Here is a 23881-nt window from a genome sequence, read left to right as displayed (position 1 = left end):
TTTTCTTTATTTATTTATTTATTTATTTATTTATTTTGCTTTGTCGATTTCTCCCGCGTTTGCGAGGTAGCGCATGGAAACAGACGAAAGAAATGATCCAGCCCATCCCCATACGCAAATATACGTACCCCTACATCTCAATGTACACATATATATACACACAGAGACACATATATATATACACATGCACACAATTCACACTGCCTTAATTCATTCCCATCGCCACCTCGCCACACTTGGAATAATATCCCCCTCCCCCCTTATGTGTGCGAGGTAGCGTTAGGAAAAGACAACAAAGGCCCCATTCGTTCACACTCAGTCTCTAGCTGTTATGTAATAATGCCCGAAACCACAGGTCCCTTTCCACATCCAGGCCCCACAGAACTTTACATGGTTTACCCCAGACGCTTCACGTGCCCTGATTCAATCCATTGACAGCACGTCTACCCCGGTATACCACATCGATCCAATTCACCCTATTCCTTGCCCGCCTGTCACCCTCCTGCATGCTCAGGCCCCGATCACTCAAAATCTTTTTCACTCCATCTTTCCACCTCCAATTTGGTCTCCCAATTCTCCTCGTTCCCTTCTCCTCCGACACATATATCCTCATGATCAATCTTTCCTCACTCATTCTCTCCATGTGCCCAAACCATTTCAAAACACCCTCTTCTGCTTTCTCAGCCATGCTCTTTTTATTTCCACAAATCTCTCTTACCCTTACGTTACTTACTCGATCAAACCACCTCACACCACATATTGTCTTCAAACATCTCACCTCCAGCACATCCATCCTCCCGCGCACAACTCTATCCATAGCCCACGCCTCGCAACCATACAACATTGTTGGAACCACTATTCCATCAAACATAGCCATTTTTGCTTTTGGAGATAATGTTCTCGACTTCCACACATTCTTCAAGGTTCCCAGGATTTTCGCGCCCTCCCCCACCCTATGATCCACTTCCGCTTCCATGGTACCATCCGCTGCCAGATCCACTCCCAGATATCTAAAACACTTTACTTCCTCCAGTTTTTCTTCATTCAAACTTACCACCCAATTGATTTGACATTCAACCCTACTGTACCTATTAACCTTGCTCTTATTCACATTTACTCTTAACTTTCTTCTTCCACACACTTTACCAAACTGTCACCAGCTTCTGCAGTTTCTCACATGAATCAGCCACCAGCGCTGTATCATCAACGAAAAACAACTGACTCACTTCCCAAGCTCTCTCATCCCCAACAGACTTCACACTTGCCCCACTTTCCAAAACTATTGCATTCACCTCCCTAACAACCCCATCCATAAACAAATCAATATATATATATATATATATATATATATATATATATATATATATATATATATATATATATATATATATATATATATATATTCTTTCCTTTCATACTATTCACCATTTCCCGCAGCAGGTTTCGATGGTATTGCAGTGGAATTTATTTAAAAAGGAGGTGACTGTATTGTTGACTGCTTGGTAAGGAGGTTATTTAATGTATTTATGATTCATGGTGAGGTGCCTGAGGATTGGCGGAATGCTTGCATAAAGGAGCAAATGGGAACTTCAGTGAATGGCGCAAATGGGGAGGTGATAACAAGTAGTGGTGATGTGAGAAGGAAATGGAGTGAGTATTTTGAAGGTTTGTTGAATGTGTTTCATGATAGAGTGGCAGATATAGGGTGTTTTGGTCGAGGTGGTGTGCAAAGTGAGAGGGTTAGGGAAAATGATTTGGTAAACAGAGAAGAGGTAGTAAAAGCTTTACGGAAGATGAAAGCCGGCAAGGCAGTGGGTTTGGATGGTATTGCAGTGGAATTTATTAAAAAAGTGGGTGACTGTATTGTTGACTGGTTGGTAAGGTTATTTAATGTATGTATGACTCATGGTGAGGTGCCTGATGATTGGCGGAATGCGTGCATAGTGCTATTGTACAAAGGCAAAGGGAATAAGAGTGAGTGCTCAAATTACAGAGGTATAAGTTTGTTGAGTATTCCTGGTAAATTATATGGGAGGGTATTGATTGAGAGGGTGAAAGCATGTACAAAGCATCAGATTGGGGAAGAGCAGTGTGGTTTCAGAAGTGGTAGAGGATGTCTGGATCAGGTATTTGCTTTAACGAATGTATGTGAGAAATACTTAGAAAAGCAAATGGATTTGTATGTAGCATTTATGGATCTGGAGAAGGCATATGATAGCGTTGATAGAGAGTGTGTGATGTCTCCATGGTGTGTGATGTCTCCATACAGGAGTGTGTGATGTCTCCAAGGTTATTTAATTTGTTTATGGATGGGGTTCTTAGGGAGGTGAATGCAAGAGTTTTGGAAAGAGGGGCAAGTATGCAGTCTGTTGTAGATGAGAGAGCTTGGAAAGTGAGTAAGCTGTTGTTCGCTGATTATACAGCGCTGGTGGCTGATTCATGTAAGAAACTGCAGAAGCTGGTGACTGAGTTTGGTAAAGTGTGTGAAAGAAGAAAGTTAAGAGTAAATGTGAATAAGAGCAAGGGTATTAGATATAGTAGGGTTGAGGGTCAATCAATTGGGAGTTAAGTTTGAATGGAGAAAAACTGGAGGAAGTAAAGTGTTTTATATATCTGGGAGTAGATCTGGCAGCGGATGGAACCATGGAAGCGGAAGTGAATGATAGGGTGGGGGAGGAGGCGAAAATTCTGGGATCCTTGAAGAATGTTTGGAAGTCGAGAACATTATCTCGGAAAGCAAAAATGGGTATATTTGAAGGAGTAGTGGTTCTAACAATGTTGTAGGATTGCGAGGCGTGGGCTATGGATAGAGTTGTGCGCAGGAGGGTGGATGTACTGGAAATGAGATGTTTGAAGACAATATGTGGTGTGAGGTGGTTTGATCGAGTAAGTAATGTAAGGGAAAGAGAGATGTGTGGAAATAAAAAGAGTGTTGTTGAGAGAGCAGAACAGGGTGTTTTGAAATGGTTTGGTCACATAGTGAGAATGAGTGAGGAAAGATTGACCAAGAGGATATATGTGTCGGATGTGGAGGGAACGAGAAGTGGGAGACCAAATTGGAGTTGGAAAGATGGAGTGAAAAAGATTTTGAGTGATCGGGGCCTCAACATGCAGTAGGGTGAAAGAAGTTCAAGGAGTAGAGTGAATTGGAACGATGTGGTATACCCGGGGTCGACGTGCTGTCAATGGATTGAACCAGGGGATGTGAAGCGGCTGGGATAAACCGTGGAAAGTTGTGTGGGGCCTGGATGTGGAAAGTGGGCTGTGGTTTCGGTGCATTATTACATGACAGCTAGAGACTGAGTATGAAGGAATGGGGCCTTTGGTGTCTTTTCCTAGCGCTACCTCGCACACATGAGGGGGGAGGGGGTTGTTATTCCATGAGTGGCGAGGTGGTGATGGGAAGAAATAAAGGCAGGTAGTACGAATTATGTACATGTGTATATATGTAGATGTCTGTGTGTGTATATATATGTGTACATTGAGATGTATAGGTTTGTATATTTGCGTGTGTGGACGTGTATGTATATATATGTGTATATGGGCGGGTTGGGCCTTTCTTTCGTCGGTTTCCTTGCGCCCCCTCGCTAACGCAGTAGACGGCGACAAAGCAAAATGAATAGAAATAAATATATGTACATATATATATATATATATATATATATATATATATATATATATATATATATATATATATATATATATATATATATATATATATATTCTTTTTTTTTTTATTATACTTTGTCGCTGTCTCCCGCGTTTGCGAGGTAGCGCAAGGAAACAGACGAAAGAAATGGCCCAACCCCCCCCATACACATGTCTATACATACGTCCACACACGCAAATATACATACCTACACAGCTTTCCATAGCTTACACCAGACGCTTCACATGCCTTGATTCAATCCACTGACAGCACGTCAACCCCGGTATACCACATCGCTCCAATTCACTCTATTCCTTGCCTTCCTCTCACCCTCCTGCATGTTCAGGCCCCGATCACACAAAATCTTTTTCACTCCATCTTCCCACCTCCAATTTGGTCTCCCTCTTCTCCTTGTTCCCTCCACCTCCGACACATATATCCTCTTGGTCAATCTTTCCTCACTCACCCTCTCCATGTGCCCAAACCACTTCAAAACACCCTCTTCTGCTCTCTCAACCAGGCTCTTTTTATTTCCACACATCTCTCTTACCCTTACGTTACTCACTCGATCAAACCACCTCACACCACACATTGTCCTCAAACATCTCATTTCCAGCACATCCATCCTCCTGCGCACAACTCTATCCATAGCCCACGCCTCGCAACCATACAACATTGCTGGAACCACTACTCCTTCAAACATGCCCATTTTTGCTTTCCGAGATAATGTTCTCGACTTCCACACATTCTTCAAGGCCCCCAGAATTTTCGACCCCTCCCCCACCCTATGATCCACTTCCGCTTCCATGGTTCCATTCGCTGCCAGATCCACTCCCAGATATCTAAAACACTTCACTTCCTCCAGTTTTTCTCCATTCAAACTCACCTCCCAATTGACTTGACCCTCAACCCTACTGTACCTAATAACCTTGCTCTTATTCACATTTACTCTTAACTTTCTTCTTCCACACACTTTACCAAACTCAGTCACCAGCTTCTGCAGTTTCTCACATGAATCAGCCACCAGCGCTGTATCATCAGCGAACAACAACTGACTCACTTCCCAAGCTCTCTCATCCACAACAGACTTCATACTTGCCCCTCTTTCCAAAACTCTTGCATTTACCTCCCTAACAATCCCATCCATAAACAAATTAAACAACCATGGAGACATCACACACCCCTGCCGCAAACCTACATTCACTGAGAACCAATCACTTTCCTCTCTTCCTACACGTACACATGCCTTACATCCTCGATAAAAACTTTTCACTGCTTCTAACAACTTTCCTCCCACATCATATATTCTTAATACCTTCCACAGAGCATCTCTATCAACTCTATCATATGCCTTCTCCAGATCCATAAATGCTACATACAAATCCATTTGCTTTTCTAAGTATTTCTCACATACATTCTTCAAAGCAAACACCTGATCCACACATCCTCTACCACTTCTGAAACCACACTGCTCTTCCCCAATCTGATGCTCTGTACATGCCTTCACCCTCTCAATCAATACCCTCCCATATAATTTACCAGGAATACTCAACAAACTTATACCTCTGTAATTTGAGCACTCACTCTTATCCCCTTTGCCTTTGTACAATGGCACTATGCACGCATTCCGCCAATCCTCAGGCACCTCACCATGAGTCATACATACATTAAATAACCTTACCAACCAGTCAACAATACAGTCACCCCCTTTTTTAATAAATTCCACTGCAATACCATCCAAACCTGCTGCCTTGCCGGCTTTCATCTTCCGCAAAGCTTTCACTACCTCTTCTCTGTTTACCAAATCATTTTCCCTAACCCTCTCACTTTGCACACCACCTCGACCAAAACACCCTATATCTGCCACTCTATCATCAAACACATCAACAAACCTTCAAAATACTCACTCCATCTCCTTCTCACATCACCACTACTTGTTATCACCTCCCCATTTGCGCCCTTCACTGAAGTTCCCATTTGCTCCCTTGTCTTACGCACTTTATTTACCTCCTTCCAGAACATCTTTTTATTCTCCCTAAAATTTAATGATTCTCTCTCACCCCAACTCTCATTTGCCCTTTTTTTTCACCTCTTGCACCTTTCTCTTGACCTCCTGTCTCTTTCTTTTATACATCTCCCACTCAATTGCATTTTTTCCCTGCAAAAATCGTCCAAATGCCTCTCTCTTCTCTTTCACTAATACTCTTATTTCTTCATCCCACCACTCACTACCCTTTCTAATCAACCCACCTCCCACTCTTCTCATGCCACAAGCATCTTTTGCGCAATCCATCACTGATTCCCTAAATACATCCCATTCCTCCCCCACTCCCCTTACTTCCATTGTTCTCACCTTTTTCCATATTTATATATATATATATGTATATATATATATATATATATATATATATATATATATATATATATATATATATATATATATATATATATATATATATATATATATATATATATATATATATATACATATATATATATATATATATATATATATATACATATATATATATATATATATATATATATATATATATATATATATATATATATATATATATATATATATATATATATATATATATATATATATATATATATATATATATATATATATATATATATATATATATATATATATATATTCATATATATATATATATATATATATATATATATATATATATATATATATATATATATATATATATATATATATATATATATACATATATATATATATATAAATGGGAAACAGAAGAAGGAGTCACGCGGGGAGTGCTCATCCTCCTCGATGGCTCAGACTGGGGTGTCAAATGTGTGTGGATGTAACCAAGATGTGAAGAAAGGAGAGATAGGTAGTATGTTTGAGGAAAGGAACCTGGATGTTTTGGCTCTGAGTGAAACGAAGCTCAAGGGGAAAGGGGAAGAGTGGTTTGGGAATGTCTTGGAAGTAAAGTCAGGGGTCAGTGAGAGGACAAGAGCAAGGAAAGGAGTAGCAGTACTCCTGAAACAGGAGTTGTGGGAGTATGTAATAGAATGTAAGAAAGTAAATTTTCGATTAATATGGGTAAATCTGAAAATTGATGGAGAGAGATGGGTGATTATTGGTGCATATGCACCTGGGCATGAGAAGAAAGATCATGAGAGGCAAGTGTTTTGGGAGCAGCTGAATGAGTGTGTTAGTGGTCTTGATGCACGAGACCGGGTTATAGTGATGGGTGATTTGAATGCAAAGGTGAGGAATGTGGCAGTTGAGGGAATAATTGGTATACATGGTGTGTTCAGTGCTGTAAATGGAAATGGTGAAGAGCTTGTAGATTTATGTGGTGAAAAAGGACTGTTGATTGGGAATACCTGGTTTAAAAAGCGATATATACATAAGTATACGTATGTAAGTAGGAGAGATGGCCAGTGAGCGTTATTGGATTACGTGTTAATTGACAGGTGCGCGAAAGACAGACTTTTGGATGTTAATGTACTGGAGATGCAACTGGAGGGATGTCTGTTCATTATCTTGTGGAGGCTAAGGTGAAGATTCGTATGGGTTTTCAGAAAAGAAGAGTGAATGTTGGGGTGAAGAGGGTGGTGAGAGTAAGTGAGCTTGGGAAGGAGACTTGTGTGAGGAAGTACCAGGAGAGACTGAGTACAGAATGAAAAAAGGTGAGAACAATGGAAGTAAGGGGAGTGGGGGAGGAATGGGATGTATTTAGGGAATCAGTGATGGATTGCGCAAAAGATGCTTGTGGCATGAGAAGAGTGGGAGGTGGGTTGATTAGAAAGGGTAGTGAGTGGTGGGATGAAGAAATAAGATTATTAGTGAAAGAGAAGAGAGAGGCATTTGGACGATTTTTGCAGGGAGATGTATAAAAGAAAGAGACAGGAGGTCAAGAGAAAGGTGCAAGAGGTGAAAAAGAGGGCAAATGAGAGTTGGGGTGAGAGAGTATCATTAAATTTTAGGGAGAATAAAAAGATGCTCTGGAAGGATGTAAATAAGGTGCGTAAGACAAGGGAGCAAATGGGAACTTCATTGAAGGGCGCAAATGGGGAGGTGATAACAAGTATTTTTGATGTGAGAAGGAGATGGAGTGAGTATTTTGAAGGTTTGTTGAATGTGTTTGATGATAGAGTGGCAGATATATGGTGATTTGGTCGAGGTGGTGTGCAAAGTGAGAGGGTCAAGGAAAATGATTTGGTAAACAGAGAAGAGGTAGTAAAAGCTTTGCGGAAGATGAAAGCCGGCAAGGCAGCAGGTTTGGATGGTATAGCAGTGGAATTTATTAAAAAAGGGGATGACTGTATGATTGACTGGTTGGTAAGGTTATTTAATGTATGTATGACTCATGGTGAGATGCCTGAGGATTGGCGAAATGCGTGCATAGTGCTATTGTTCAAAGGCAAAGGGGATAAGAGTGAGTGCTCAGATTACAGAGGTATAAGTTTGTTGAGTATTCCTGGTAAATTATATGGGATGGTATTGATTGAGAGGATGAAGGCATGTACAGAGAATCAGATTGGGGAAGAGCAGTGTGGTTTCAGAAGTGGTAGAGGAAGTGTGGATTAGGTGTTTGCTTTGAAGAATGTATGTGAGAAATACTTAGAAAAGCAAATGGATTTGTATGTAGCATTTATGGATCTGGAGAAGGCATATGATAGAGTTGATAGAGATGATCTATGGAAGGTATTAAGAATATATGGTGTGGGAGGCAAGTTGTTAGAAGCAGTGAAAAGTTTTTATCGAGGATGTAAGGCATGTGTACGTGTAGGAAGAGAGGAAAGTGATTGGTTCTCAGTGAATGTAGGTTTGCGGCAGGGGTATGTGATGTCTCCAAGGGTGTTTAATTTGTTTACGGATGGGGTTGTTAGGGAGGTAAATGCAAGAGTTTTGGAAAGAGGGGCAAGTGTGACGTCTGTTGGGGATGAGAGAGCTTGGGAAGTGAGTCAGTTGTTGTTCGCTGATGATACAGTGCTGGTGGCTGATTCATGTGAGAAACTGCAGAAGCTGGTGACTGAGTTTGGTAAAGTGCGTGAAAGAAGAAAGTTAAGAGTAAATGTGAATAAGACCAAGGTAATTAGGTACAGCAGGGTTGAGGGTCAATCAATTGGGAGGTAAGTTTGAATGGAGAAAAACTGGAGGAAGTAAAGTGTTTTAGATATCTGGGAGTGGATCTGGCAGCGGATGGAACCATGGAAGCGGAAGTGTATCATAGGGTGGTGGAGGGGGCGAAAATCCTGGGAGCCTTGAAGAATGTGTGGAAGTCGAGAACATTATCTCGGAAAGCAAAAATATATATATATATATATATATATATATATATATATATATATATATATATATATATATATATATATATATATATATATATATATATATATATATATATATATATGAATAGAGTTGTGCGCAGGAGGGTGGATGTGCTGGAAATGAGATGTTTGAGGACAATGTGTGGTGTGAGGTGGTTTGATCGGGTAAGTAATGTAAGGGTAAAAGAGATGTGTGGAAATAAAAAGAGCGTGGTTGAGAGAGCAGAAGAGGGTGTTTCGAAATGGTTTGGGCATATGGAGAGAATGAGTGAGGAAAGATTGACCAAGAGGATATATGTGTCGGAGGTGGAGGGAACGAGGAGAAGTGGGAGACCAAATTGGAGGTGGAAAGGTGGAGTGAAAAAGATTTTGAGTGATCGGGGCCTGAACATGCCGGAGGGTGAAAGGCGGGCAAGGAATAGAGTGAATTGGATCTATGTGGTATACCGGAGTTGACGTGCTGTCAGTGGATGGTATCAGCGCATGTGAAGCGTCTAGGGTAAACCATGGAAAGTTGTGTGGGGCCTGGGTGTGGAAAGGGAGCTGTGGTTCGGGCATTATTGCATGACAGCTGGAGACTGATAGTGGACGAATGGTCCTTTTGTTATCTTTTCCTAGCGCTACCTCGCACACATGAGGGGGAGGGGGATGGTATTCCATGTGTGGCGAGGTGGCGATGGGAATGAATGAAGGCAGAGTGTGTGAATTGTGTGCATGGGTATATATGTATGTGTCTGTGTGTGTATATATATGTGTACATTGAGATGTATATGTATGTATATTTACGTTTGTGGACGTGTGTGTATATACATGTGTATGGGAGTGGGTTGGGCCATTTCTTTCTTCTGTTTCCTTGCGCTACCTCGGAAATGCGGGAGACAGCGACAAAGCGAAAAAAAAATATCTATATCTATATATATATATATATATATATATATATATATATATATATATATATATATATATATATATATATATATGTGTGTGTTTGTATATATATATTTTTTTTTATTGTACTTTGTCGCTGTCTCCGGCGTTAGCTATGTAGCGTTAGGAAATGGACGAAAGAATGGCTCAATCCACTCACATACACCAGTAAATACATACACGTCCGCACATGTATAGATACATACCTATACCTCTCAACGTATGTATATATATACACTCAGACATATATATATACAAATGTACAAAGTTTATACTGTCTGCCCTTCTTTATTCTCGTTGCCACCCCGCCACACATGAAATGACATCCCCTCCTCCCGCATTCGCGTTAGGTAGTCTTAAGAAAAGACAACAAAGGCCACAATTCGTTCACACTTAGTCTCTAGTTATCATGCATAATGCACTGAAACCACAGCTCCTATTCCACATCCAAGCCCCATGGTTTACGCCGTACGCTTCACATGCCCTATTTCAATCCCACTACAGCACTTCGACCCCAGTATACCACGTCGTTCCAGGTCACTCTATTCCTCGCACGCCTTTCACACTCCTGCATGTTCAGGCCCCGATCACTCAAAAAATCTTTTTCCCTTCATCTTTCCACCTCCAATTTGGTCTCCCGCTTCTCCTCTTTCACTTCACATCTGACATATATATCCTCTTGGTCAATCTTTCCTCAGTCATTCTCTCCATGTGACCAAACCATTTGAAAACACCCTCTTCCGCTCTTTCAACCACCCTATTTTCATTACCACCCTTCTCTCTTACCTATCGTTACTTACTCGATCAAACCACCTCACACCACATATTGTCCTCAAATATCTCATTTCTAGTACATCCACTCTCCTCTGCACAACTCTATCCATAGCCCACGCCTCGCAACCATATAACATTGTTGGAACCAGTATTCCTTTAAACATACCCATTTTTGCTTTCCGAGATAATGTACTCGACTTCCGCAAATTCTTCAAGGCTCCCAGAATTTTCTCGCCCTCCCCCACCCTATGATTCACTTCCGCTTCCATGGTTCCAATCGCTGCCAAATCCACTTCCAGATATCTAAAACACTTCACTTCCTCCAGTTTTTCTCCGTTCAAACTTGCCTCCCAATTGACTTCACCCTCTACAACCCTACTGTACCTAAAAACCTTACTCTTACTCACAATTACCCTCAGCTTTCTTCGTTCACACACGTTTCCATACTCAGTCACCAGCAGCTGCAGATTCTTACATGAATCAGCCACCAGCGCTGTATTATCAGCGAACAACAACTGACTCACTTCCCAAGCTCTTTCATCCACAACAGACTGCATACTTGTCCCTCTTTCCAAAACTCTTGCATTCAAGTCCCTAACGACCCTATCCATAAACAAATTAAACAACTATGGAAACATCGCACACCCTTGCCATAAACTTACATTCACTTAGAATCAATCACTTCCCTCCCTTCCTACACGCACACATACTTAACATCCCCGATAAAGACTTTTCACTGCTTCTAACAACTTACCTCCCACACCATAAATTCTTAATACTTTCCACAGACCATCTCTGTCAACTCTATCATATGCCTTCTCCAGATACATAAATCCTACATACAAATCCATTTGCTTTTCTAAGTATTTCTCACATACATTCTCAAAGCAAACACCTGATCCACACACCTACCACTTTTGAAACCACACTACTTTTCCCCAATCTGATGCTTCGTACATGACATCACCCTCTCAATTAATACCCTCCCATATAATTTTCCAGGAATATATATATATATATATATATATATATATATATATATATATATATATATATATATATATATATATATATATATATATATATATATTTCTTTTTTTTTTTTATACTTTGTCGCTGTCTCCCGCGTTTGCGAGGTAGCGCAAGGAAACAGACGAAAGAAATGGCCCAACCCCCCCCCATACACATGTACATACACACGTCCACACACGCAAATATACATACCTACACAGCTTTCCATGGTTTACCCCAGACGCTTCACATGCCTTGATTCAATCCACTGACAGCACGTCAACCCCTGTATACCACATCGCTCCAATTCACTCTATTCCTTGCCCTCCTTTCACCCTCCTGCATGTTCAGGCCCCGATCACACAAAATCTTTTTCACTCCACCTTTCCACCTCCAATTTGGTCTCCCACTTCTCCTCGTTCCCTCCACCTCCGACACATATATCCTCTTGGTCAATCTTTCCTCACTCATTCTCTCCATGTACCCAAACCATTTCAAAACACCCTCTTCTGCTCTCTCAACCACGCTCTTTTTATTTCCACACATCTCTCTTACCCTTACGTTACTTACTCGATCAAACCACCTCACACCACACATTTTCCTCAAACATCTCATTTCCAGCACATCCATCCTTCTGCGCACATCTCTATCCATAGCCCACGCCTCGCAACCATACAACATTGTTGGAACCACTATTCCTTCAAACATACCCATTTTTGCTTTCCGAGATAATGTTCTCGACTTCCACACATTTTTCAAGGCTCCCAAAATTTTCGCCCCCTTCCCCACCCTATGATCCACTTCCGCTTCCATGGTTCCATCCGCTGACAGATCCACTCCCAGATATCTAAAACACTTCACTTCCTCCAGTTTTTCTCCATTCAAACTCACCTCCCAATTGACTTGACCCTCAACCCTACTGTACCTAATAACCTTGCTCTTATTCACATTTACTCTTAACTTTCTTCTTCCACACACTTTACCAAACTCAGTCACCAGCTTCTGCAGTTTCTCACATGAATCAGCCACCAGCGCTGTATCATCAGCGAACAACAACTGACTCACTTCCCAAGCTCTCTCATCCCCAACAGACTTCATACTTGCCCCTCTTTCCAGGACTCTTGCATTTACCTCCCTAACAACCCCATCCATAAACAAATTAAACAACCATGGAGACATCACACACCCCTGCCGCAAACCTTGGGAAGGAGACCTGTGTGGGGAAGTACCAGGAGAGACTGTGTACAGAATGGAAAAAGGTGAGAACAATGGAAGTAAGGGGAGTGGGGGAGGAATGGGATGTATTTAGGGAATCAGTGATGGATTGCGCAAAAGATGCTTGTGGCATGAGAAGAGTGGGAGGTGGGCTGTTTAGAAAGGGTAGTGAGTGGTGGGATGAAGAAGTAAGAGTATTAGTGAAAGAGAAGAGAGAGGCGTTTGGACGATTTTTGCAGGGAAAAATGCATATATATATATATATATATATATATATATATATATATATATATATATATATATATATATATATATATATATATATATATATATATATATATATATATATATATATATATATATATATATATATATATATATATATATATATATATATATATATATATATATATATAATAAATATACATATATATATATATATATATATATATATATATATATATATATATATATATATATATATATATATATATATATATATATATATATATATATATATATATATATATATATATATATATATGTATATATATATATATATATATATATATATATATATATATATATATATATATATATATATATATATATATATATATATATATATATATATATATATATATATATATATATATATATATATATATATATATATATATATATATATATATATATATATATATATATATACATATATACCTTTTCTAATCAACCCACCTCCCACGCTTCTCATGCCACAGGCATCTTTTGCGCAAGCCATCACTGCTTCCCTAAATACATCCCATTTCTCCCCCACTCCCCTTACCTCCTTCGTTCTCACCTTTTTCCATTCTGTACTCAGTCTCTCCTGGTACTTCCTCATACGAGTCATCTTCCCAAGCTCACTTACTCTCACCACTCTCTTCACCCCAACATTCTCTCTTCTTTTCTGAAAACCCCAACAAATCTTCAACTTCGACTCCACAAGATAATGATCACTCATCCCTCCAGTTGCAGCTCTCAGCACATTAACATCCAAAAGTCTCTCTTTCGTGAGTCTATCAATTAACACGTAATCCAATAATGCTCTCTGGCCACCTTTCCTACGTACATACGTATACTTATGTATATCTCGCTTTTTACACCAGGTGCTCCCAATCACCAGTCCTTTTTCAGCATATAAATCTACAAGCTCTTCACCATTTCCATTTACAACACTGAACACTCCATCCATACCAATTATTCCCTCAACTGCCACATTACTCACCTTTGCATTCAAATCACCCATCACTATAACCCTGTCTTGTGCATCAAAAACACTAACACACTCATTCAGCTGCTCCCAAAACACTTGCCTCTCACGATCTTTCTTCTCATGCCCAGGTGCATATGCACCAGTAATCACCCATCTCTCTCCATCAACATCAGTTTTGCCCATATCAATCTAGAATTTACTTCCTTACACTCTATCACATACTAGCACAACTCCTGATGAAGGAGTAGTGCTACTCCTTCCCTTGCTCTTGTCCTCTCACTAAATCCTGACTTTACTCCCAAGACATTCCCAAACCACTCTTCCCCTTTACCCTTGAGCTTCGTTTCACTCAGAGCCAAAACATCCAGGTTCCTTTCCTCAAACATACTACGTATCTCTCCTTTTTTCTCATCTTGGTTACATCCACACACATTTAGACACCCCAATCTGAGCCCTCGAGGAGGATGAGGACTCCTCGCGTGACTCCTTCTTCAGTTTCTGTGGGAGAGGTATAAAAGAAAGAGGCAGGAGGTCAAGAGAAAGGTGCAAGAGGTGAAAAAGAGGGCAAATGAGAGTTGGTGTGAGAGAGTATCATTAAATTTCAGGGAGAATAAAAAGATGCTTTTGAAGGAGGTAAATAAAGTGCGTAAGACAAGGGAGAAAATGGGAACTTCAGTGAAGGGGGCTAATGGGGAGGTCATAACAAGCAATGGTGATGTGAGGAGATGGAGTGAGTATTTTGAAGGTCTGTTGAATGTGTTTGATGATAGAGTGGCAGATATAGGGCGTTTTGGTCGAGGTGGTGTGCAAAGTGAGAGGGTTAGGGAAAATGATTTGGTAAATAGAGAAGAGGTAGTAAAAGCTTTACGGAAGATGAAAGCTGGCAAGGCAGCAGGTTGGAATGGTATTGCAGTGGAATTTATTAAAAAAGGAGGTGACTGTATTGTTGACTGGTTGGTATGGTTATTTAATGTATGTATGATTCATGGTGAGGTGCCTGAGGATTGGCGGAATGCTTGCATAATGCCATTGTACAAAGGTAAAGGGATAAGAGTAGGTGCTCAAATTACAGAGGTATAAGTATGTTGAGTATTCCTGGTAAATTATATGGGAGGGTATTGATTGAGAGGGTGAAGGCATGTACAGAGCATCAGATTGGGGAAAAGCAGTGTGGTTTCAGAAGTGGTAGAGGATGTGTGGATCAAGTGTTTGCTTTGAGGAATGTATGTGAGAAATACTTAGAAAAACAAATGGATCTGAATGTAGCGTTTATGGATCTGGAGAAGGCATATGATAGAGTTGATAGAGATGCTCTGTGGAAGGTATTAAGAATATATGGTGTGGGAGGCAAGTTGTTAGAAGCAGTGAAAAGTTTTTATCGAGGATGTAAGGTATGTGTACGTGTAGGAAGAGAGGAAAGTGATTGGTTCTCAGTGAATATAGGTTTGCGGCAGGGGTGTGTGATGTCTCCATGGTTGTTTAATTTGTTTATGGATGGGGTTGTTAGGGAGGTGAATTCAAGACTTTTGGAAAGAGGGGCAAGTTTGCAGTCTGTTGTGGATGAGAGAGCTTGTGAAGTGAGTCAGTTGTTGTTCGCTGATGATACAGCTCTTGTGGCTGATTCATGTGAGACACTGCAGAAGCTAGCGACGGAGTTTGGTGAAGTGTGTGAAGGAAGAAAATTAAGAGTAAATGTGAATAAGAGCAAGGTTATTAGGTACAGTAGGGTTGAGGGTCAAGTCGATTGGGAGGTAAGTTTGAATGCAGAAGAACTGGAGGAAGTGAAGTGTTTTAGATATCTGGAAGTGGATCTGGCAGCGGATGAAACCATGGAAGCGGAGGTATATCATAGGGTGGGGGAGGGGGCGAAAATCCTGGGAGCCTTGAAGAATGTGTGGAAATCGAGAACATTTTCTCGGAAAGCAGAAATAGCTATGTTTGAAGGAATAGTGGTTCCAACAATGTTGTATGGTTGCGAGGCTTGGGCTCTGGATAGAGTTGTGCGCAGGAGGATGGATGTGCAGGAAATGACATGTATGAGGACAATATGTGGTGTAAGGTGGTTTGATTGAGTAATTAATGTAAGGGTGAGAGAGATGTGTGGAAATAAAAAGAGAGTGGTTGAGACAGCAGAAGAGGGTGTTTTGAAACGGTTTGGGCACATGGAGAGAATGAGTGAGGAAAGATTGACCAAGAGGATTTATTGTCGGAGGTGGAGGGAACGAGGAGAGGTGGGAGACCAAATTGGAGGTGGAAAGATGGAGTGAAAAAGATTTTGAGTGATCGTGGCCTGAACATGCAAGAGGGTGAAAGTCGGACAAGGAATAGAGTGAATTGGATCTATGTGGTATACTGGGGTCGACGTGATGTAAATGGATTAAATCAGGGCATGTGAAGCGTCTGGGGTAAACCATGGGAAGTTGTGTGGGGCCTGGATGTGGAAAGGGAGCTGTGGTTTCGGGCATTATTAAATGACAGATGGAGACTGAGTGTGAGCGAATGGGGCATTTGTTGTCTTTTCCTGGCGCTGCGTCGCGTACATGAGGGGGAGGTGGATGTTATTCCGTGTGTGGCGGTGTGGCGATGGGGGTGAGTAGGGGCAGACAGCGTGAGTTTTGTGCATGTGTGTATATGTGTGTGTATGTGTATGAGTAATTATGTGTGTACGTTGGGATGTGTGGGTGCGTATGTTGGCGTGTGTGGGCGTGCGCGTGTGTGCATGTGTGTTCGGGTGGGTTAGGCCATTTCTCTCGTCTGTTTCCCTGCGCTACCTCGCAGGCGGGAGAGACAGCTACAAAGCAAAATAAATAAATGAATAAATATATATATATATATATATATATATATATATATATATATATATATATATATATATATATATATATATATATATATATATATATATATATATATATATATATATATATATATATATATATATATATAAATATATATATTTATATATATGTATATATATATATATATACATTTTTGCAGGGAAAAAATGCAATTGAGTGGGAGAAGTATAAAAGAAAGAGACAGGAGGTCAAGAGAAAGGTGCAAGAGGTGAAAAAAAAAGGGCAAATGAGAGTTGGGGTGAGAGACTATCAGTAAATTTTAGGGAGAATAAAAAGATGTTCTGGAAGGAGGTAAATAGGGTGCGTAAGACAAGGGAGCAAATGGGAACTTCAGTGAAGGGCGTAAATGGGGAGGTGATAACAAGTAGCGGTGATGTGAGAAGGAGATGGAATGAGTATTTTGAAGGTTTGTTGAATGTGTCTGATGACAGAGTGGCAGATATAGGGTGTTTTGGTCGAGGTGGTGTGCAAAGTGAGAGGGTTAGGGAAAATGATTTGGTAAACAGAGAGGAGGTAGTAAAAGCTTTGCGGAAGATGAAAGCCGGCAAGGCAGCAGGTTTGGATGGTATTGCAGTGGAATTTATTAAGAAAGGGGGTGACTGTATTGTTGACTGGTTGGTAAGGTTATTTAATGTATGTATGACTCATGGTGAGGTGCCTGAGGATTGGCGGAATGCGTGCATAGTGCCATTGTACAAAGGCAAAGGGGATAAGAGTGAGTGCTCAAATTACAGAGGTATAAGTTTGTTGAGTATTCCTGGTAAATTATATGGGAGGGTATTGATTGAGAGGGTGAAGGCATGTACAGAGCATCAGATTGGGGAAGAGCAGTGCGGTTTCAGAAGTGGTAGAGGATGTGTGGATCAGGTGTTTGCTTTGAAGAATGTATGTGAGAAATACTTAGAAAAGCAAATGGATTTGTATGTAGCATTTATGGATCTGGAGAAGGCATATGATAGAGTTGATAGAGATGCTCTGTGGAAGGTATTAAGAATATATGGTGTGGGAGGCAAGTTGTTAGAAGCAGTGAAAAGTTTTTATCGAGGATGTAAGGCATGTGTACGTGTAGGAAGAGAGGAAAGTGATTGGTTCTCAGTGAATGTAGGTTTGCGGCAGGGGTGTGTGATGTCTCCATGGTTGTTTAATTTGTTTATGGATGGGGTTGTAAAGGAGGTAAATGCAAGAGTCCTGGAAAGAGGGGCAAGTATGAAGTCGGTTGGGGATGAGAGAGCTTGGGAAGTGAGTCAATTGTTGTTCGCTGATGATACAGCGCTGGTGGCTGATTCATGTGAGAAACTGCAGAAGCTGGTGACTGAGTTTGGTAAAGTGTGTGGAAGAAGAAAGTTGAGAGTAAATGTGAATAAGAGCAAGGTTATTAGGTACAGTAGGGGTGAGGGTCAAGTCAATTGGGAGGTGAGTTTGAATGGAGAAAAACTGGAGGAAGTGAAATGTTTTAGATATCTGGGAGTGGATCTGTCAGCGGATGGAACCATGGAAGCGGAAGTGGATCATAGGGTGGGGGAGGGGGCGAAAATTTTGGGAGCCTTGAAAAATGTGTGGAAGTCGAGAACATTATCTCGGAAAGCAAAAATGGGTATGTTTGAGGGAATAGTGGTTCCAACAATGCTGTATGGTTGCGAGGCGTGGGCTATGGATAGAGATGTGCGCAGGAGGATGGATGTGCTGGAAATGAGATGTTTGAGGACAATGTGTGGTGTGAGGTGGTTTGATCGAGTAAGTAACGTAAGGGTAAGAGAGATGTGTGGAAATAAAAAGAGCGTGGTCGAGAGAGCAGAAGAGGGTGTTTTGAAATGGTTTGGGCACATGGAGAGAATGAGTGAGGAGAGATTGACCAAGAGGATATATGTGTCGGAGGTGGAGGGAACGAGGAGAAGAGGGAGACCAAATTGGAGGTGGAAAGATGGAGTGAAAAAGATTTTGTGTGATCGGGGCCTGAACATGCAGGAGGGTGAAAGGAGGGCAAGAAATAGAGTGAATTGGAGTCATGTGGTATACAGGGGTTGACGTGCTGTCAGTGGATTGAAGCAAGGCATGTGAAGCGTCTGGGGTAAACCATGGAAAGCTGTGTAGGTATGTATATTTGCGTGTCTGGACGTGTGTATGTACATGTGTATGGGGGGGGGGGTTGGGCCATTTCTTTCGTCTGTTTCCTTGCGCTACCTCGCAAACGCGGGAGACAGCGACCAAGTATAAAAAAAAAAAAAAAAAAAAATATATATATATATATATATATATATATATATATATATATATATATATATATATATATATATATATATATATATATATATATATATATATATATATATATATATATATATATATATATTTATATATATATATATATATATATATATATTTATATATATATATATATATATATATATATATATATTTATATATATATTTATATATATATATATATATATATATATATATATATATATATATTTATCTATTTATATATATATATATATATATATATATATATATATATATATATATATATATATATATATATATATATATATATATATATATATATTTTTTTTTTTTTTTTTTTTTCTTTTTGCTTTGTCGCTGTCTCCCGCGTTTGCGAGGTAGCGCAAGGAAACAGACGAAAGAAATGGCCCAACCCACCCCCATACACATGTATATACATACGTCCACACACGCAAATATACATACCTACACAGCTTTCCATGGTTTACCCCAGACGCTTCACATGCCCTGATTGAATCCACTGACAGCACGTCAACCCCGGTATACCACATCGATCCAATTCACTCTATTCCTTGCCCTCCTTTCACCCTCCTGCATGTTCAGGCCCCGATCACACAAAATCTTTTTCACTCCATCTTTCCACCTCCAATTTGGTCTCCCACTTCTCCTCGTTCCCTCCACCTCCGACACATATATCCTCTTGGTCAATCTTTCCTCACTCATTCTCTCCATGTGCCCAAACCATTTCAAAACACCCTCTTCTGCTCTCTCAACCACGCTCTTTTTATTTCCACACATCTCTCTTACCCTTACGTTACTTACTCGATCAAACCACCTCACACCACACATTGTCCTCAAACATCTCATTTCCAGCACATCCATCCTCCTGCGCACAACTCTATCCATAGCCCACGCCTCGCAACCATACAACATTGTTCGAACCACTATTCCTTCGCACATACCCATTTTTGCTTTCCGAGATAATGTTCTCGACTTCCACACATTCTTCAAGGCTCCCAGGATTTTCGCCCCCTCCCCCACCCTATGATCCACTTCCGCTTCCATGGTTCCATCCGCTGCCAGATCCACTCCCAGATATCTAAAACATTTTACTTCCTCCAGTTTTTCTCCATTTAAACTTACCTCCCAATTGATTGACCCTCAACCCTACTGTACCTAATAACCTTGCTCTTCTTCACATTTACTCTTAACTTTCTTCTTTCACACACTTTACCAAACTCAGTCACCAGCTTCTGCAGTTTCTCACATGAATCAGCCACCAGCGCTGTATCATCAGCGAACAACAACTGACTCACTTCCCAAGCTCTCTCATCCCCAACAGACTTCATACTTGCCCCTCTTTCCAAAACTCTTGCATTCACCTCCCTAACAACCCCATCCATAAACAAATTAAACAACCATGGAGACATCACACACCCCTGCCGCAAACCTACATTCACTGAGAACCAATCACTTTCCTCTCTTCCTACACGTACACATGCCTTACATCCTCGATAAAAACTTTTCACTGCTTCTAACAACTTGCCTCCCACACCATATATTCTTAATACCTTCCACAGAGCATCTCTATCAACTCTATCATATGCCTTCTCCAGATCCATAAATGCTACATACAAATCCATTTGCTTTTCTAACTATTTCTCACATACATTCTTCAAAGCAAACACCTCATCCAAACATCCTCTACCACTTCTGAAACCACACTGCTCTTCCCCAATCTCATGCTCTGTACATGCCTTCACCCTCTCAATCAATACCCTCCCATATAATTTACCAGGAATACTCAACAAACTTATACCTCTGTAATTTGAGCACTCACTCTTATCCCCTTTGCCTTTGTACAATGGCACTATGCACGCATTCCACCAATCCTCAGGCACCTCACCATGAGTCATACATACATTAAATAACCTTACCAACCAGTCAATAATACAGTCACCCACTTTTTTAATAAATTCCAATGAAATACTATCGAAACCTGCTTCCTTGCCGGCTTTCATCTTCCGCAAAGCTTTTACTACCTCTTCTCTGTTTACCAAATCATTTTCCCTAACTCTCTCATTATGCACACCACCTCTACCAAAACACCCTATATATGCCACTCTATCATCAAACACATTCAACAAACCTTCAAAATACTCACTCCATCTCCTTCTCACATCACCACTACTTGTTATCACCTCCCCATTTGCGCCCTTCACTGAAGTTCCCATTTGCTCCCTTGTCTTACACACTTTATTTACCTCCTTCCAGAACATCTTTTTATTCTCCCTAAAATTTAATGATACTCTCTCACCCCAACTCTCATTTGCCCTCTTTTTCACCTCTTGCACCTTTCTCTTGACCTCCTGTCTCTTTCTTTTATACATCTCCCACTCAATTGCATTTTTTCCCTGCAAAAATCGTCCAAATGCCTCTCTCTTCTCTTTCACTAATAATCTTACTTCTTCATCCCACCACTCACTACCCTTTCTAATCAACCCACCTCCCACTCTTCTCATGCCACAAGCATCTTTTGCGCAATCCATCACTGATTCCCTAAATACATCCCATTCCTCCCCCACTCCCCTTACTTCCATTGTTCTCACCTTTTTCCATTCTGTACTCAGTCTCTCCTGGTACTTCCTCACACAAGTCTCCTTCCCAAGCTCACTTACTCTCACCACCCTCTTCACCCTAACATTCACTCTTCTTTTCTGAAAACCCATACAAATCTTCACCTTAGCCTCCACAAGATAATGATCAGACATCCCTCCAGTTGCACCTCTCAGCACATTAACATCCAAAAGTCTCTCTTTCGCGCGCCTGTCAATTAACACGTAATCCAATAACGCTCTCTGGCCATCTCTCCTACTTACATACGTATACTTATGTATATCTCGCTTTTTAAACCAGGTATTCCCAATCACCAGTCCTTTTTCAGCACATAAATCTACAAGCTCTTCACCATTTCCATTTACAACACTGAACACCCCATGTATACCAATTATTCCCTCAATTGCCACATTACTCACCTTTGCATTCAAATCACCCATCACTATGACCCGGTCTCGTGCATCAAAACCACTAACACACTCATTCAGCTGCTCCCAAAACACTTGCCCCTCATGATCTTTCTTCTCATGCCCAGGTGCATATGCACCAATAATCACCCATCTCTCTCCGTCAACTTTCAGTCTTTCCCATATTAATCGAGAATTTACTTTCTTACATTCTATCACATACTCCCACAACTCCCGTTTCAGGAGTACTGCTACTCCTTCCCTTGCTCTTGTTCTGTCACTAACCCCTGACTTTACTCCCAAGAAATTCCCAAACCACTCTTCCCCTTTACCCTTGAGCTTCGTTTCACTCAGAGCCAAAACATCCAGGTTCCTTTCCTCAAACATACTACCTATCTCTCCTTTTTTCACATCTTGGTTACATCCACACACATTTAGACACCCTAGTCTTAGCCTTCGAGGAGGATGAGCACTCCCCGCGTGACTCCTTCTGTTTCCCATTTTAGAAAGTTAAAGAATACAAGGAGGGGAGGATTTCTGGCCCCCCGCTCCCGTCCCCTCTAGTCGCCTTCTACAGCACGCGAGGAATGCGTGGGAAGTATTCTTTCACCCCTATCCCCAGGGATAATATACATATATATACATAAATATATGCATACACATACATACGCACATACACACACACACACACACACACACACACACACATATACATATATATTTATAAGAAAAATGTAAGAAATAATTTAGAAAACTGAAACTTGTAGCTTGAAATGAAATGAAAAAATGAATGTCACATAATGGTTCAACCTCTGGCTATGAAAATGGGAAATGTATAATTTATTTACACAAACGTCAATAGTGGTTCTCATTAATTCAACCACTGTATCATACTGCCTGGTCCACTTCTCTTATCATGAAACAGGAATATTGGCTCTCATGTTTCTCAATTTTCTTCATTACACAAAGTACAACCACATAAGGGTAGGTAGTTTGTCATCCGCCATAATAAAGCCTTGACGGACCAAAAATTTATCAGGACCTCAACTTTTCCAGTACATTTATGAAAAAACACCTTTTTGCTTTCCATCACTATCACCTTGAAAACAAAACAAAAAAAGACAAAATAAGCTTCAATGACTAAGCTACATTTTTCCCAATTTCACTATTCTCGTGTCAGAGCACCATGTATGAAAACTATCATTCCAGTAACACAACTATAAACATTTACTTCCCCTTTAAAAAAGTTCAGGGGAAGTCTGTCTCGATACATTACGGGACACTCTACAACGTGGCGAGGTTTGTGTTGCAAAGGTTCTTGATTCACAAACGTAGTAGCATCACTGTCAAATGAAGACAGATTGAAGACGTTACGAAAAACGTTAATTCCAGCTTGTGGGGAGAAGTGTGTGTGGGGAGGACACAGCATAGGCACTGTCCATCGTGTTCTCGACCGCCAGTTAAGTATATGCAGGACGCAAGTGGCCTTTCGGGTCCAGCCGTGATGCAACCTGGAATTTCCTGGGGGGTCAGGCCTCTCTAAGTACGTCCCCGCTCAATTTACACGAGAGGCGAAGGTAATGAACCACCGCAGCCGCCG

This window comes from Panulirus ornatus, chromosome 16 (assembly GCF_036320965.1).
Source record: "Panulirus ornatus isolate Po-2019 chromosome 16, ASM3632096v1, whole genome shotgun sequence".
NCBI lineage: Eukaryota > Metazoa > Arthropoda > Malacostraca > Decapoda > Palinuridae > Panulirus > Panulirus ornatus.
This window is presented reverse-complemented; position numbering follows the sequence as displayed.